This window comes from Oryctolagus cuniculus, chromosome 2 (assembly GCF_051225735.1).
Source record: "Oryctolagus cuniculus isolate XC-2025 breed Fujian yellow rabbit chromosome 2, ASM5122573v1, whole genome shotgun sequence".
NCBI classification, from domain to species: Eukaryota; Metazoa; Chordata; class Mammalia; order Lagomorpha; family Leporidae; genus Oryctolagus; species Oryctolagus cuniculus.
The window spans coordinates 145401453-145414188 of NC_142868.1; the positions used below are offsets into that span (position 1 = coordinate 145401453).

At 40.0% G+C, this 12736-nt stretch overlaps 1 protein-coding gene across 23 annotated transcripts in view; it reads right to left on the minus strand.

Moving 5' to 3' along the window:
- Positions 1-12736, minus strand: part of EHBP1 (EH domain binding protein 1) — a 380185-nt gene that overhangs the window by 320822 nt on the left and 46627 nt on the right. The window lies entirely within an intron of this gene.

Consider the following 12736-nt stretch of genomic DNA (forward strand, 5'->3'; position numbering starts at 1 on the left):
TTAATATGACTGGTTTAATTCTGTAATTTTCACACAGTTATTCTTAAGTGTTGAAATTTAACTGAAATGTGATCCCTGTTAAACATAAGAGTGGGAATAAGAGTGGGAAGAGATGTACAATTTGGGACATGCTCAGGCTGACTTGCCCCAAATGGTAGAGTTAGAAACATACCAGGGGATTCCAATTCAATCCCATCAAGGTGGCATGTACCAATGCCATCTCACTAGTCCAAGTGATCAATTTCTGTTCACAATTGATCATAATGAAAGGACTAAGAGTCAAAGGGAGCACATAAACAAGTCTAGTACCTGCTAATACTAACCGATAGAATAAATAAAGGGGAGAGTGATCCAACATGGGAAGCGAGATACTCAGCAGACTCATAGAATGGCGGATGTCCTAAACAGCACTCTGGCCTTAGAATCAGCCCTAAAGGCATTCCGATTGGGCTGAAAAGCCCATGAGAGTATTTCAGGCATGGAAAGCCAAGACACTCTGGCAAAAAAAAAAAAAAAAAACAACAACAACAACAACCCTAAATGAAAGATCTCTGTGAGTGAGATCCCAGTGGAAAGAACAGGTCTTCAAAGAAGGAGGTACCTTTCTCTGAAGGGAGGAGAGAACCTCCACTTTGACTATGACCTTGTCTAAACAAGATAAGAGATGGAGAACTCAAGGGGTTTCCATAGCCTTGGAAACTTATGACTGGAGCATGGGGAGATTACTGAGGCCATAAACAAGAGTGTCAATTTGTAAAGTCAACAACAGGAGTCACTGTGCACTTACTCCTCATGTAGGATCTCTGTCCTTAGCGTGCTGTACATTGAGACTTAATGCTATAACGAGTACTCAAACAGTATATTTCACTTTGTGTTTCTATGGGGGTGCAAACTGTTGAGAGCTTTACTTAATGTATACTAAACTGATCTTCTGTAAAAAAAAAAAAAAAAAAAAAAAGAAGAAGAAGAAGAAGAAGAAATTATCAATTCCCAACTTGACTCTCTCACTGCGATTAAACATGACAATAGGTCTGATCTGATTTCATCATCATTTAAAAAATCATCTATTATTTTTCACTTTATGTTTCTGTGTGGGAGCAAACTGTTGAAATCTTTACTTAATGTATGCTAAACTGATCTTCTGTAGATAAAGAGAATCGAAAATGAATCTTGATGTGAATGGAAAGGGAGTGGGAGTGGGAGAGGGGAGGGTTGCAGGTGGGAGGGACGTTATGGGGGGGGAAGCCATTGTAATCCATAAGCTATACTTTGGAAATTTATATTCATTAAATAAAAGTTAAAAAAAAAAGCTTATAACTTTTTAAGTGCTATCTGAGGCTTTTTGTATTTTAATAGAATTTAATATATTAAAAATTTTAATGGTCAAAAAAATATGAAGAAAGAAATTAAAGATAACAAATCCACTCAACTCCTCTGAGGTGGTCTGAAAAAGAAAGAAACAGGTTTTTGCTAGTGGAGGAAATAATATCAGAGAAGAATATTTTTAAGAATTGAAAATATTTTTATACTGAGTTAAAAGGGAAATCTGAATGATGGAGAAGAGAGAAGGGAAAATTACTAGAGCAATATCCTTAATAATGTACAATAGGACAGACTGACCTTTTCTGGAAGCACAAACTATTCTTCCTTAACAAGAAAGAAGTTAGAATATATGAGTGTAGATAAATACCAGGAAGATATAACAAATGAGGAAACTATGGAACACACAATCACACAGCAAGTGACATTATTTCAATTTTTTTAAAAAGATTTATTTTATTTATTTGAAAGAGTTACATAGAGAAGTAGAGACAGAGAGAGAGAGTCTTCCATCTACTGGTTCACTCCCCAGATGGGCACAGCTGAAACTGAAATGATCCCAAGTCAGGAGCCAGGAGCTTCTTCCAGGTCTCCCATGTGGGTGCAGGGGCCCAAGGACTTGGGCCATCTCCTACTGCTTTCCCAGGCCATAGCAGAGAGCTGGATTGGAAGAGGAATAGCCAGCACTAGAACCAGCGCGCAACTGGGATGCCGGCGCTTAAGGCCAGGGCTTTAACCTGCTGTGCCACAGCACAGGCCTCAAGCATAATTTTGATTTGAACCCAGGCCACAGAACTGAGACTCAAGATCATCAAAACTGATGTCCATGCAAATCTGATCACATCTTAGTTAAAATGCCAGCAGGGATACAGGTTTAACAAAGCACTCCAAATCCCAAACACAAATTGTTAGTAATTTTTCTTCTATGCTTGTTTTATTGCACCTCAATTACAGAACTTCAGGTTAGCAGAGGCAAATTGACTCACTATAACAAAAGAATTAGCACATCATAGTCAAAGGTAAGAAACATATTTTTGTTGATTTATAAACATCTTCAGAGATTATTCCATTTCTTTGTGTATGTCCATGACTATTCACAGTCCTGGAACAAAAACTCCAAAGTAAACAATCTATATTTTGAGAGCTTGTTTGGAGGTTCTAGCAGGGGAGTGCAGCTACTTGTATACCCTTTACTGAAGACCGGTCCTCCTCTAGCAGGGAAAGTCGTCCTCTTCGACCAATTGCGCAGCTTTGGGAGGGACGCACATATGGTGAGGGAGGAAGGGGACACCCGCCTAGCCAGCCAGATCAGCCGAATCAACCCTGGTGATCAATGGGGTGACAGATGTCGCACCAGATTGCCCTCACATCCAACAATCTATATTTTGAAAAATAAATTTCTACTCACCTTAAGTAATCCTTACTTGAAACTACATACAACAATCCTAACTCTCAGTATTACGACAACAAAGCTATTTCTCTGTTTTCTTCAAGTGTCCCATAATTATATATTTATAGCATTCCTATGAAATAGAAGCATAAGGAATAACAACTAAACCTTTCTCCTTAGCCACAGCAGAAAATATAGAATATATATAAAATTCTCATTGAAAAAAAAAAGAGTTTTCAAACCACCTAGGGAGACCTAATCCAGGCTTAGATAGGGAAATCAAACAAGCGAAGAGTAAACACCTTGCCTTATTCAACACCTTGCCTTATTCCATACTAGTAATCAACAGAAGAACTCAGACATGTGACTCAGAGTTTTTCACTTAATCCATACCATACCAAATTGTACCCCAGATTCACAGTGTACTCAAGAAAACAGTCTTCCATTTCTAAGAACTTAACATTTTCATGTATGACAAAGAGATCAAAAGTGGAAGAAGCAGGGAATGTGGAGACCTCCTAACATGGGAAGTAACAAGATTGTAGACTCATACTTTCCGCTGGTACTCTAAAGCCTGGTCCTCTCATGACATCTTACACTCATCAGTCTTGGATGGGGGAATGGTAATTAAAGAGTTCTGAGCAAACAAAACTGCAATTCTGCTTAACAAACTAAAATCTTGTAGTGGTTGTTGTTGTTTTAACAAAAGGAGACAGAAATGTGCAGTTCCAAGTTGCTAATACACTGCCACTTTCTGACCACTCTATCCAGAATCCTCAGCAAAAAAGGTCCAAGTTAGAGCACCTGCATTTTGATACTCCTTTTTGGATTACCCAACCTGGCTGAGTTAACACACTGTAACAGTATCAATTAGCCTAGCAATGTAGCCAACAATAAGTATAGCCAGTGCCAACTTTATATTGTTAGCTAATTATTATAAACTAGAGTAAAAGAATAAAGGACCAGTGACACAGACTGGAGAAGAAATCAAGGATGTACAAAATGGCAAACATGAAAAAAAACTTTACCCCGTACATCAGTAACTCAAGAATCTGGGGGTTGGCCAGCACCGCGGCTCAACAGGCTAATCCTCCGCCTGCGGCACCAGCAACCCCGGGTTCTAGTCCCGGTTGCCCCTCTTCCAGGCCAGCTCTCTGTTGTGGCCAGGGAGTGCAGTGGAGGATGGCCCAAGTCCTTGGGCCCTGCACCCGCATAGGAGACCAGGAGAAGCACCTAGCTCCTGGCTTCAGATCAGTGTGGTGCGCCGCGGCGGCCATTGGAGGGTGAACCAACGGCAAAGGAAGACCTTTCTCTCTGTCTCTCTCTCTCTCACAGTCCACTCTGCTTGTCAAAAAAAAAAAAAAAAAAAAGAATCTGGGGGCTGGCACTACTTCATATCAGGTAAAGCTGCTGCCTGAGGTGCCAGCATCCCATACAGGTGCCAGTTTAAGTCCTGGCAGCTACACTTCTGATCCACCTCCCTGCTAATACACCTGGAAAAGCAGCAACAGATGACCCAAGTGCTTGGGCCCTTGCACCCATGTGGCAGACCTGGAAGAAGCTCCTAGCTCCTAGCTTCCGATTAGCCCAGCTCTGGCCATTGCAGCCATTTGGAACCAGCAGATGGAAGATATCTCTCTCTCTCTCTCTCTCTAACTCTGCCTTTCAAATAAATAAATAAATATTTTTAAAAATTCTGAAAGGAGAAAAAGTCTATACAGGAAATTAATAACTATAGTAGTAAACACCTAATTATGCTCACAAAGGCAACAATTTAGTTTTCAAGAAGTTGCTATATAGAAAAGAACATCATATTGGCAGAACATCAGCATTATAAGAACCCTGTTCAGTTTTCATTCAGGGTAATACAAAAATTTCCTTAGCAAACAATTAGGCACAGAAGCACATGTACAGCTGTTTACTTCCTTAGTATAGTTAGGAAAACCAGGTTAAATAATCATTTGCCAATATCCTGGAACAGATAACAGTAAAAAGGATTAGGACACATTATTCAGGTCCCTTTATACAGCTTCTCTTAACTTTTAGAGATACTCTGGTGTCTGCCAACGGCAGATCAAGGAAAAAATGCAACATTTCTGAATTTTGGGTACTGACTCTATAAAGTGCTTCATTATCTGATGCTTTCATGTCATATATCATCTGGTACCTACTATAAAACTAAATACAGAGTAAGAACTCATTATTTCTTATTCCTGCAAAATCAAAATATTTCACTGAAAATCTATTACAATTGCTATTTATTTATTAAACTGGTAATTTTCAGTTTTTACAAATGCATATATCTACATGTTTAAGATGCCATCTGTAACATCATCTGAGAGTTGCCAACATCATGTCCACTGGCTCTACAAGCTGTATTCTTCCACTTGACATGGTGGCACATTTTAAACAATGATGCACAACCACAGAGCAACAAAGAAAAGGTGGCAATGACATAAAAAAATTGGTGGTGAGTATCTGAAAGTTCCAGTTTCCCAACAGAATTCTCTCATCTGTCTGTAAGCTCTAATTTCTAGTTAGAAAACAGGAATTCAGACAACAGAACTACTCTGCCATAACTTCTGTGGTCTATCATAATTGCCCTGCTTTACCACAATACACATAATACTAAAGAATAACCCACTAAGCATATGCAAATCAATTGCAGCCTGACAAAATGTTTGTTATAAATGTGTTCTTGGGGGCAGGCATTGTGACGTAGCAGGTAAAGCCGTTGCCTATGGTGCCAGCACCCTATATGGGCACCAGTTCAAGTCCTGGCTGCTCCACTTCCAATCCAGCTCCCTGCTAATGTGCTTGGAAAAGCAGAGAAAGATGGCCAAGGTGCTTGGGCCCCTGCTAACCATATGAAAGACTGGTAAGAAGATCGTGGTTCCTGGCTTTGGCCTGGTGCAGCCCTGGCAGTTGTGGTCATTTGGGGAGTTAACCAGTGAATGGAAGACCTCTCTCTCTTTCTCTCTCTCTCTCTCAAATAAATGAAATAAATCTTCAAAATAAATAAATAAATGTATGCTTTAAGGAGAAGAGGTAAGGAAGCTGCATTTTGTACTAATCAGCCATAGTAATTATTTTTTCAATCTAAAATGATTCTGTATTAAGTTCTTTATATATTTAGCTATAAGAACAGACATGTACCAAAAGAGAGAGCAATAAACTTAGAACTAAACTTTAATAATGTAAAGCAAAGTGTGTTATTATTTTACTGTCTAAATTGACAATCAGTGAACTGACTTATCTGAGTGTTAATTCTAAATTTCTATCCACCAAGAGGTGCACTGAGAATGAAGAAAGATAAATAGTAAGCTACACAGTTAACAACAACAACAACAAAAACAGATTACTGTGTAGCCTAAAATCTTTGCAAAATATGATTAAAAGTTAAAACCAGACTATGTTCTGGCCAAAACATACAGAGATCTGTTTTTCTTAGGCACTTCAATAGCACTTAGTAGCAAATAATGCATATATTTAAAGGAAAAGTTCAGAAAACACAAGAGTCCTAAAAAAAATGACTCTAGTCTTTGGATTTAATATAATTGTTATGTAACTAAAAAAGAACAGCTAGGGACAAGTTTTTTTCAAGAATTCTGAAATATAAATTTCAAGTTTCTCACAGTTTCTATAACTGGCTTTTTATTCCTTATTTAACTAGTAAGTACAAATTCTAAAATAATATTTTCATAGATATAAGCATACTACATATTTACATATATGCTATAAACTACATACTATATATACATTATCATAAGTTAACCCATGGTGGGCTCTCATGAACTTTCCCAAAAAAGCACACCTATGTTTCACAAGAACATGTAATCACTCCAAAGTACAGCCATCACTCAGTGTCTGTGGAGGATTGGGTTCTATGACACCTCAGACACCAAATCTACAGATGTTCAATTCTTTATACAAAATGGTGTAGTATTTGCACGTAGACTACACACATCCTCCTGCATACTTTAAATCATCTCCAAATTATTTATAATACTTGAAATAACATAAATGCAAAGTAACCCACTATTATAATGTATTTTTTAGAAATAACAAAATAATGTCTATATATGTTCAGTAGAGACACAAACTTTTCTCTAACATTCTCAGCTTCACTGAATCCATAGATGTAGAACTTACAGATACAGAAGATTGGCTACATCCAGGAGGGGTGAAATACAGAGAGCATTACAACTAAAAAAAAATAGTCCAATAAATAATTTCTCTTAAAATATATTCTGAGAAAATCAATCTGAAGTCTCATGTTTGTTTTTCATCACCTGGATTCAAACAATATTTAATGATATTTGCTAAAATATGAAAAAGAATCTAGACCTAACAGAAAAGTTATCTGAAAGACTTTTAAAAGTACAATGATAGGAGGACATTATAGTACAGTGGATTAAGCCACACATGGGAAGCTCACATCCCAAATCACCCATATTCCATTACGAAGTGCTACTTAGCTTTGGATTCAGCTACTCACTAAGAAGCAATGGATGAGGCTGGTCCTGTGGCTCACTAGTCTAATCCTCCGCCTGTGGCAATGGCACCCCGGGTTCTAGTCCCGGTTGGGGCGCCAGGTACTAGTCCCGGTTGCTCCTTTTCCAGTCCAGCTCTCTGCTGTGGCCCAAGAGGGCAGTGGAGGATGGCCCAAGTGCTTGGGTCCCTGCACTCACATGGAAGACTGGGAGGAAGCACCTGGCTCCTGGCTTCAGATCAGCGTAGCGCACCGGCCATTGGCGGCCATTCGGGGAGTGAACCAACGGAAGGAAGACCTTTCTCTCTGTCTCTCTCTCACTGTCTATAACTCTCTCTGTCTTTCTGTCTCTCTCTCACTGTCTAATTCTGCCTGTCAAAAAAAAAAAAAAAAAAAAAGCAATGGATGAGGGGCTCACTTGGTTAATCCTCTGCCTTCGGCACCGACATCCCATATGGGTGCCGGGTTCTAGTCCCTGTTGCTCTTCTTCCAGTCCAGCTCTCCGCTGTCGCCTGGGAAGGCAGTGGAGGATGGCCCAAGTGCTTGGACCCCTGCACCTGCATGGGAGACCAGGAGGAAGCACCTGGCTCCTGGCTTCCAATCGGCGCAGTGCCGACCGTAGAGGCCATTTGGGGAGTGAACCAGCAGAAGGAAAACCTTTCTCTCTGTCTCGTTCTCTCTCTCTCTCACTGTCTACAACTCTACCTGTCAAATAAAAAAAAAAAAAGCAATGGATGATAGCTCAAGTACTTGAGTCCCTGCCACCCATGTGGGAGATCCAGATGAAGTTCTTAGCTCCTGGATTTGGCCTAGCTCAGTCCTGGATGTTGCAGCCATTTGGGGAGTGAACCAGCAAACGGATGATCAATCAATGGATACCTCCCTTTCTGTCTCCCTCTCTCTCTCTCTCACTAGTTCTCTCTGCCTTTACAATAAATAATAAATCTTTTTAAAATGTAAGTAAATAAAATTTAATGTCAAATAAGGATTATAAGGATATTTTGAATTGATCTGTAAGCTAATGTTTAACTCTCTTTTAGAAAATAATTGCTAGGGTCGGCGCTGTGGCGTAGCAGGTAAAGCCACCACCTGCAGTGCTGGCATCCCATATGGGTGCCAGTTCTAGTCCCAGCTGCTCCACTTCCAATCCAGCTCTCTGCTATGGCCTAGGAAAGCAGTAGAAGATGGCCCAAGTCCTTGGGCCCCTGCACCAGTATGGGAGACCCAAAGGAAGCTCCTGGCTTCAGATAGACACAGCTCCGGCCATTGCAACCAATTGGGGAGTGAACCAATGGATGGAAGACCTCTCAGTCTCTGCTTCTCCTTCTCTGTGTAACTCTGACTTTCAAATAAATAAATCTCTAAAAAAAAGAAGAAAAGAAAAGAATTCTATCTAATTCTTTTTGTTTTGTTTTTTGTTTTTTTTGTTTTTTGGGTTTTTTTTTTTTTTTTTTTTTTTTTTTTTTTTTTTTGACAGGCAGAGTTAGTTAGAGAGAGAGAGACAGAATGAAAGGTCTTCCTTCCGCTGGTTCACCCCGCAAATGGCCACTACGGCCAGTGCACAGTGCGGATTGGAAGCCAGGAGCCAGGTGCTTCTTCCTGGTCTCCCATGTGGGTACAGGGCCCAAGCACTTGGGCCATCCTCCACTGCACTCCCAGGCCACAGCAGAGAGCTGGACTGGAAGAGGGGCAACTGGGACAGAACCAGCACCCCAAATGGGACTAGAACCCTGGGTGCTGGCGCCGCAGGCGGAGGATTGGCCTAGTGAGCCGCGGCGCCAGCCTTACTATCTAATTCTTAAAAGGCAAAAAATCACTTTCTATTGATGGCTGAGAACACCTGGATCTATTTCTAAAGTTCATAAATATAATTATATTCATTTATTACACTTAGTGGATAATCTATATTGATCCCTTCCACAGAAGCTTAAGACCTAATCAACAGCACTGACTGACAGAAGACCCCATGTTTACTTTTAGCATACTTTTTCATACAAAAACCTATTTTAAAAAGTATCCTAATCATAATGCCTAAAAGTATAAATATATTAGGAGTCTTCAAAAAGTTCATGAAAAAGTGTTTTATGAAAAACTATGTATAGATTTCAAAAGGTTAGGATTTCTTTTTGGTACCAAAATAGACAACTCCACTTTCTACAAACTTTTTGAGGCATCCTTGTATGCTTTTCAAAAGATGCTGTACATAATGGAAAGCACCTGGTTTTGGTTTTTTAAAGATTTATTTTATTTATTTGAAAGACAGAGTTAGAGAGAGAGGTAGAGCCAGAGAGAGAAAGAGAAAGAGAGAGAGAGAGAGAGAGAGAGAGAGACTCCATCCACTGGTTCACTCCCTAAATGACAACGGCTAGAGCTGAGCTGAGCTGATCCGAAGCTAGCAGCCAGGAACTTTTTCCAGGTCTCCCACACAGGTGCAGAGTCCCAAGGACTTGAGCCATCTTCTACTGCTTTCCCAGGGCATAGCAGAGAGCTGGATCGGAAATAGAGCAGCCAGCACTTGAATCCAGGCTGGGGCTTTAACCCACTGTGCTGTACATAGCACAGGCCCTGTTGTTTTTGATTTTTTTTTTTTTTTTTTTTTGAGAGGTGGAATTACAGAGAGAGGGAGAGACAGAGAGAAAGGTCTTCTATCTGCTGGTTCACTGCGTAAACAGACACAACAGACAACTAGGCTGATCCCAAGCAGGAGCCAAAAGCCTCCTCTGGGTCTCCTACACAGGTGCAGGGGTCCAAGCACTTGGGCCATCCTCTACTACTTCCCAGGCCATAGCAGAGAGCTGGATCAGAAGAGCAGCTAGGACATCAAGCAGCGAACATTTGGGATGCTGGTGCCGCAGGTGGAGGCTTAGCCTACTACACCACAGCACCAGTCCCTGGAAGTTTTATATTGCTGGAGTGAGCGCTTGGCAATTTCCTGAAAGTTAAAAACTATCTACCTTATTACCCCGTATTCCACCTCTAGGTATATGCCCAAGAGAAACAAAAATATTTGTCCCTTAAAATACATGAAAACACTGTTTATAATAACTTTACTCACAACAGTGAATATTCACAATAGTAAAACACTCAGAAAAGAAACAAATGTTCATCAACAGAAGAAAAGATAATCAAATTGTTGCAAATCCATATGACAGAACACTACCTAGCAATAAAAAAATAATAATAATAACCGATCAGAAGACAAAAAAGCATGAAAAAATATCAAACACATTATATGGAGCAAATGAAGCTAGAAATATTTACATGAAATTCAAGAACAAGCAAAATTAGTATGGTGATAGGAAAGCAAAACATTGGTTTCCTTTGAGGGTTCAGAATTGAGTAGAAGAAGAACAAAGGAAAAAGTGATGAAAATTGTCTATATCTTGATAGGAGTGGTAATTATATAAGCACACATGCCAATTAAAATTCAGTGAATTATATAATTAAGATCTGTGCATAATACTGAATATAAATTATCTCAATAAAATGAAATTTTTAAGATGTCCTTAATTAAAACCTCAAAAAATTTAAATTTCAAATAAAATTGATAAATTTTTTCTTACATAATCAAAAGTCTACCTCAGGAAAAACCAACATTTAATAAACATGATTAAGGTTATTGTACATTTATAAAAATATATTAGAGCTGGTATTGTGGCATAGAGGGTAAAATGGCCACCTACAACACTGGCATCCCATATAGGCACCTGTTCAAGTCCCAGCTGCTCCACCTCTAATCCAGTTCTCTGCTAATGTGCCTAAGAAAGCAGTGGAGGATGACCCAAGTCCTTGGGTCCCTGTACCCACATGGGAGATCCAGAAGAAGTTTCTGGCTCCTGGCTTTGGACCAGCCCAGCTCCAGCCATTGCAGCTATTTGAGGAGTAAACCAGTGGATCTCTGTCTCTTTATCTCATTCTCTCTCTAACTCATTCATATAAATAAATAAATTTCTTAAAAAATTTAAAGATAGGGGCCAGCAGTGTGGCATAGAAAGTTAAATCTCTATCTGCAGTGCTGGCATCCCATATGGACACCATTTCGAGTCCTGGCTGCTCCACTTCTGATCTAGCTCCCTGCTAACAAATCTAGGAAAGCAGAAGATGGCCCAAGTGCTTGGACCCCTGCATCCACGTGGGAGGCCTGAAAGAAATCCTGGCTCCTAGCTTCAGACCAGCCCAGCCAGTTGCAACCATTTGGGGAGGGAACCAGCAGATAGAAAAATCTCTCTTTTTAGATTTATGTATTTGAAAGGCAGGGCTACAGAGAGGCAGAGGTGGGGCGGAGGAGGGACGATAGAGAGAGATCGATCTTACATCCATTGGTTCACTCCCCAAATGGCTACAATGGCCACAACTGCCTGAGCCAGGAGCCAGGAGTTTCTTCCAGGTCTCCCAAGCACTTGAGCCATCTTCTACTGCTTTCACAGGCCACATAGCAGAGAGCTAGATTGGAAGTGGAGCAGCCAGGTCTGGAACCGGTGCCCATATGGGATGCCAGCACTGCAGGCCGCAGATAAATAAATAAATCTTTTAAATAAAAATACATATTTATTTTATATCTAAATGTATTTATCTAAATATTATTTTTTATAAATATTTTTATTTATTTTGAGAGGTAGAGTCACAGACAATGACAGGGAGAGACAGAGAGAGAGGTCTTCTGTTCGTTGGTTCACTCCCCAAATGGCCACAACGGCTGCAGCTGCACTGATCCGAAGCCAGGAGCCAGGAGCTTCTTCCAGGTCTCCCACGTGGGTGCAGGGGCCTAAGGACCTGGGCCATCCTCTACTGCTTTCCCAGGCCATAGCAGAGAGCCGGATTGGAAGAGGAGCAGCCAGGACCAGAACCGGCACCCACATGGGATGCTGGCACCACAGATGAATGATTAACCCACTGTGCCACCATGCCAGCCCCTAAATATTATTATATTTATCTCTCCACCTCCCTATAACTCTTTTGAATAAATCTTTAAAAATAAAAATATATTTATATTTATCTACAAAATAGAATTTCTGTAGAATTGTTATTGAACATTTTAAAATTTTATTCTACTCCACTATTCAAAACTATTAACACAAAAAATACCCTTAATATCTTTGAAAAATCCAACTCCTCCTCTGCAACATAGCAATGGACTTAGATAACCATCAGTACTTAAGTGTGCCCTAACTTCATCCTCTTGGAATCTGAATAAATTAATCCTGGATGCAATTTAGTAAGTGGTATCAGTTTAATAATTAATTCATAATATGCTAGTACAGGAACTTTATTATGCTGCTTGAGGCTACTGTCTTAGTTCATTTGTGCTGCCACAAATACAACAAAATACCATAAACTGAGTAATTTATAAAGAACAGAAAGTTATTTTAGGAGTCTGGGAGGTCCAAGGCAATGGCATTTGGTGAGGGCCTTCTTATTTGATCCTCATAACAAAAAGTGTTGAATTCCCTCCTCAGACCTTTTCAAAAGGGCACCTAATTCCATTCACCAGGGAATAGTCCTTAGGGTCTAATCACCTTAAAGACCCCTTTCCA